Here is a 6,020-nt window from a genome sequence, read left to right as displayed (position 1 = left end):
TCTGTTTCCTCCTCTGTGAAATGGGCTTGAGCCATGTTACTGATGAGAGTGGTTGGGAGTCTCACATGAGAAGCACACAGATTAATAGCTGGTGTTCAGCAAGGGCTCCACAGGGAGCAGGTATTTCTGAGGGATTCAGGGGAGACAAGAAGAGGGCATGGTCCTCACAGAGCCACTTGTTCAGGGAAGGGCATTGTGGCGGGAGGAGTTTGATGACCTGAGTCTCCTCTGTGGGCATCAGCCTCTGCATCTCAAAAATGGGACTGGGACTGTGGGGCCAAACCCTAGGGACAGTGCAAAGGAGATGGTTAGGGACAATTAGGGGTCAAACCTGAAGACAATGGTGTCAGAGGAACAGGAGATTCAGAAGGGGCCTCTGTGGTGGCTTCCCGTGCCTGTTCTATGGTGGATGGTGCTATTTCCTGCCCTTGTGAGAGGATTATAATAATTGTTATAATTCCCCACTCCACTGACATCAAACTTGGTCATGTGACTCGCTTCGGCCAGTGAAACACAAGGAAAAGTGAAGGAGCCAGTTTTGAACAGTAGTGTTGAGAGCTGTCACATAGTCCGTTCCCTGCTACCCAGGGACCAAAATGGGTGCTCTTATCTAATTTGGGTGTTTCAATGAAGCTGGAGTAGACAGCACCCAAGCTGACCTGTAGCAGATATGGATGTGAGCCAGAAAGAAATGCTCCAGGTGAGTCACTGACATGTTAGGGGCATCAGCAAAAGCAGACTGATGCAGACCCCTTTGAATCCAAGCTGGTTGGCCCCACATCTTGGAAAAGGGTTACAGCCTGCTGCCATCTAAACCTTGCAATCACTGGGTTTAGCCCTTTCTAAGCTTCTCCTGACCTTAGTCATTTTTTTCTACAAAATGTTTGGCCAGGGGCAAGTGAAAATCAACAAGGAACTGGGTGCAGTGGTGCATGCCTGTAATCCCAGCTGCTTGGGAAGCTGAGGCAGGAGGATCGAAAATTGAAGACCAGCCTGGGCAACTTAGTGAGACCCTGTATTAAAATAAAGCAATAAAAGGGGCTGGAATATAGCTCAATGGTGGAAATGCTTGCGTAGCATATGTGAGACCCTGGGTTCAACCCACAGTATTGAAGGGGGTGGGGAGGAAGCAAAGAAAACCAAGGGAGGTGAGGGAGGAGGGCTGTGTCAGCTGTGTCATTTCTAGTTCCGAAGGTCCCACATTGGGTGGGCTAGTAGGTAGCACAAATAAAAGTCTTTATCGTTATATTCTCAACTTCAGAGTGTTCCTAATCTTACAGACCACACAACTGCCAGGGTCCGGAACTCAGGCCACTCTACCCCAAGTCATGCTACTGCACTGTAGAGAGGCTTGCATGACTACTGTTTTTGGGTCAGCTCAGACCTCCCTGGACATCAGGGTCTAAGTCCCTCCTCCCTGGTCTGACCCAGTGGATCAGGGAATGACCAACCTCTGAGTGAGATGTGGAGGTGCCCCTCTAGGCAGAGGAATAGTTTTACTCAGCTTCAAAAATGAAAGAGGCAGCATAGCTCCTAGCAAGACAGTCCTTATTCTGCTGCCCTGAGATATTTAACGTCTGGCCCCAGGTTGATTATGTCATCCTGTTGATCAGAGCTCGGCAGGCAAGGGGGTCTCGCTAGGGTACACATTTGCCCCTTGGGAGGCACCCTGGCACCTGAACACCCTGCCTGTGCCTGTGTTTACAGAGGGCCTGACTCTCATCACAGATTCAGAAGAAGCTGGACCCTTATTTTCCCAGCCTCCTTTGCAGCTTGGCCACAGGCACGCAGACCACCAGCTCCTGAGGCAACAGAGGCTCCTTCCTCCGATGGCAGCGGCAGTAGTGGGACAGGTGGTGTCCTCCAGTGCCCAGTGTTAGCTGCAGCTAATAGAATTTGGGGTCCTTGATCTTCTGTTCTGTGACAGCTTTTGGCTGTGGTCCTGGCCCCTGCCCCCTGGCCATTTGATAATCCTGGCTCTGCATGTGTCGTAGCTGTTCGGTGGGGTCCTCCTGGTGCTTTCACGGTGCTCCATTTCTGCTTGTCAGCAATAAGAGTCGGTTTCTGCTGCTCACTAGCAGGAGCTCCCACTTGGAAAACAGTCCAGTATCTTCTGACCAGATTGGCAGGGCATCTGAGAATTCTTTCCAGCCATGTCTGTGTCTATGGATGAATGTTCTGGAACTACATTTTATTATATTTCCAGGATTATTTTAGTGCCCATTATGGACTTCCATCCTGGATAGCCATCCTGCGGTCCATTCCTTCAGTGGTTCTGAGCATGACGCCCCCTGAAGCCCCCCAGGAGGCTGTGTTGTGACATCTCATAATTGTGATTTGCTTTGGTTCCAGTCACATTTAAGAGTCAATTCCCATTCTGAGCATCGGATAAGAGGGGGTGACTAGTGACCGTCACAACTTCATGGGGTCCTCCTTGGAGGACCCCTTGGGATGGTTTAATCAGGTGATGTTCAAAATGGTGCCAGCAAACCAGTTGCTTCAGGATGGCTTGGAAAACCTGCTAAAAATGTACATCCAGGTTCTCATCTACTGCTCAGCAGCCCCAGGAAGCTGCAGTCTGGTGCTTTAGTCCAACTCAGGACAGTGAGTGACCCCATACACAGACACTCAGTCCATTTCATCCTCCCCGGCCCCCACCACAGCCCTTCCTGTACATTCTCCCCCTCCTAGGCAAGAGAGGGTGGGCCAGGTCTGCTGTTGGCGAGGCCTACCTGATGGAAGGGGCCGAAACTTCTGGGGGGAAAAAAACTGTGATGAGTGCAGAATTTATAATCTGGCCATTTCAGCAAATATTTGTATGCTTTGCTGAAAGGTGCACTTTCAGATCAATTCTACACTGCATCTTTTTCAAATTATTATTCTAAGCTTGCAAAATTGAGTTTAATACTGATGTAGAAATAATAAACTCAGGAATCATTCATTACACTCTGCTCTCAAGAGTCAGCGTAGGTTTTTAAGAAGTCAAGAAAGTCCGGGGTGACCCCAGGATTCCTGATTAAGGAGTGGGAGAGGTAGTGACGCTAGTCACTGATGGGGGACTCAGTGGAGGGGCAGGTTGACGGGGGGAAGTAGGGCATGTTGATTTTGTGGTACATACAGGACAATCACAGGGAGGTTGGTGGTCAGAGGTCAAATAGGCCTGGAGCTGAGGGGACGGGTTGAAAAACAGAACTTGTTAAGCCTGGGTGAGATGATTCAGAGACAGTGTTTTCTATGAGGAGAATCATTCTTGTCTATTTCTCTGTCCTTCAGTAGAAGATGAAGGTAGAGTAGGGAAGGGTCAGTGGAGGGAGGCTAGGACTGAATGGTTTATAAATTTTATCCAACACAAACATTCTGCTGCTTGGTGCCATAAACATTTATCAATTCAATTCAATTCAATTCAATAGTCCCAGTAACTGTGCTGAAACCAAGTCAAATTCATCAACTATTCATTGAGCACCTACTTACTATGTTTTAGGCCCTGAAAATCATCAGCAAACCTTAAGATGGTCCTCATCTTGCAAGGACTTCCACTTGTCATATTTGGCAATGGGTCAGTCAGGGTGTGGTGTTTAAAGCCAAGACTGAAATCCAGAGAGGGAAGAAAACATTCCCAAGGCCACAGAGCAAAATGGTGACAGAAGCCAAGGCCATGATCCCTGACTCCCAGTCCAAGGAGGGGAGTTGGTTTAGTTAGGAAAAAGTTGTAGGAGATGCATAAACAATGTGAAAATATGATAGACAGTTGGTTATTTGTACAGATGATTAACAACTGGGTCTGCTTAGGAGTCAATAGGGCTGCAGAATTTCCAGGTTCAGTGCAGTGATTATGGTCTCCTGAAATGCATGAATGGATAAGAGAATCTCAGGACTCACAGGTCACCCCAGCCACCTACCTGCTATTTAAACTAGTCTTGTACATCTCTTGTGACAGGTTGCTCATCACCATCCAAGGTAGTTCATCCCTTATGTAGGCCGCTCAGACAGCAGGGATCTGTCTTTCATAATGATGTGATTATCTCTTGCTGTGGTCCCACCCCATTGGCTTAGTCCCTGGGTGCCACAGGTCATGTTTGTTCCTTTTGTCCTGTGACAGCCCTTCTGAGGCTTAGAGTTCACCAAGTCTCTTTGAACCTGTTTTCCTCCAGGTTGATGCCAGATCATTCACGGGGTCTTCCCAGAATTGGGTTCTGTTTCCATCCTGTCCTTCCACTCTGGGTACATGCTGGTTCATCTTTGTGCAGGGGCTGGATATTTCCTGTGATGAATGCTTATCTTAGGACCAGGGACCATCTATCTGTACATTGGGAGACACATGGCCTTATGACCCACTGTCCACCTACCAGTGACCCCCTGTTTCCACTGAAGGATGTAGGCTCCCCTGGTTCCTTTGTGTGCACAGGGGAGAGATGGGACAGGCAGGGCCCAGGGAAAGTGGATTCAATTCCATGCAAGTGAAAAGCTGGGAATACGGGGCAGGGTGGGGAGTCTATAAATCCTCAGCCCTCAGTAACTGGGCCAGCAAATAATTTTCATTCTCTTGCTCCTCAAGGTGTGGGCCATGAACCAGCAATGTCTGCATCTCCTGGGAATTTGTTGAAATGGAGAATTTGAGTCCATTCCTAATGTTCCAAATCAGAAACTCTTCCCTAACAAGGCCTCTGGGTGACCCAAAAGCTCTTTTGTTACCTTTTATGAACCCTTGGGGTCCTGTTGCTTAGCTCAGCCTCCAGGGAATGGAGATCATGCTAGGATGACCTCCCTAAAACTCCAGTCTGGCCAGGTCTGCTGCTTATAGCCCATCAAAAAGTCTCTGCTAGCCGGGAACGGTGGCGCACACCTGTTATGCAGCAGCTTGGGAGGCTGAGGCAGGAGGATTTCGAGTTCACAACCAGCCTCAGCAACTTAATCAGGCCCTAAACAACTCAGCAAGACACTGTCTTTAAATAAAATACAAAAAAAGGGCTGGGATGTGGCTCAGTGGTCAAGCACCACTGGTTTCAGTCCCCAATACCCGCTCCCCACCCCATATACAAAGTCTCTGCTGTTTTCAGGATAAAGTGCAGATTCTTAGGAATCATGATTTGGCGGTTACCCATCTCTAGGGTCTTACACCCCACTCATGTCTGAATGCTTTCTCACAGCAGATCCCCTGTAGTTCCTGACAGACCAGACTCTCAGTCTCCATGTGCACGTGCTATGTCCTGTTTCTGGAATTCCATCCCTGGACTTTCTCCTCTGAGAAACACTTGCTGGGCCTTCACACTGGCCTCTAGCTGGCTTCCTGCTGGTGTTGCCTGATTGACATCTGCATCCTTCCAGCCCACTGGGATGCAAACTGTATGTCGATTTGGGCCTCGGAGTATGTTATTTGGTTCATCATTATTTCTTGTGTGTGTGTGTGTGTGTGTGTTTGTGTGTGTGTGTGTGTGCTGCTGGGATTGAACCCAGGCCTTTTTGCATGTGAGAGGCAAGCACTCTACCAACTGAGCTATATCCCCAGCCCTCATCACACTCATTCTAAGCGTGTCTGGGAGGTGTTTCTGGATGAGATGAACATTTGAATCAGTAGACTGAGTGGAGCAGATTTCTCTCCCCAGTATGAGTGGATCTCACCCAATCTGTTGAAGGCCTGACTAGAACAAAATACTTGCATCAGGAAGAATTCTTTCTCTTTACCTGACTGTTTTTGAACTGGGCTGTCAGTCTTGTCTTGCCTTCAGACTCAGAATGGAACTATTCCATTGGCTCTCCTGGTTCTCAGGCCTTTGAGCTTGGATTGGGACCGTGATATCAGCTCTCCTGGGTCTCCAGGTGCTGACTGGGATTTTTGAGCTTCTGTATCTGCCTGGGCGAATTCTTCATAAGTAAATCTCTTATGCATGACTCTTTATTTCTCTGGAGGGCCCAGACTAGTACACTTTTATAACCTTCTAGAAAAGTACTTAACACAAACACCTTGCACTGTCTCACAGATCCATGTGTGTTTTCCTCACCAGCTTGTGAATTACTTGGGG

This window comes from Spermophilus citellus (genome assembly GCF_964194105.1).
Source record: "Spermophilus citellus genome assembly, chromosome: 2".
NCBI lineage: Eukaryota > Metazoa > Chordata > Mammalia > Rodentia > Sciuridae > Spermophilus > Spermophilus citellus.
This window is presented reverse-complemented; position numbering follows the sequence as displayed.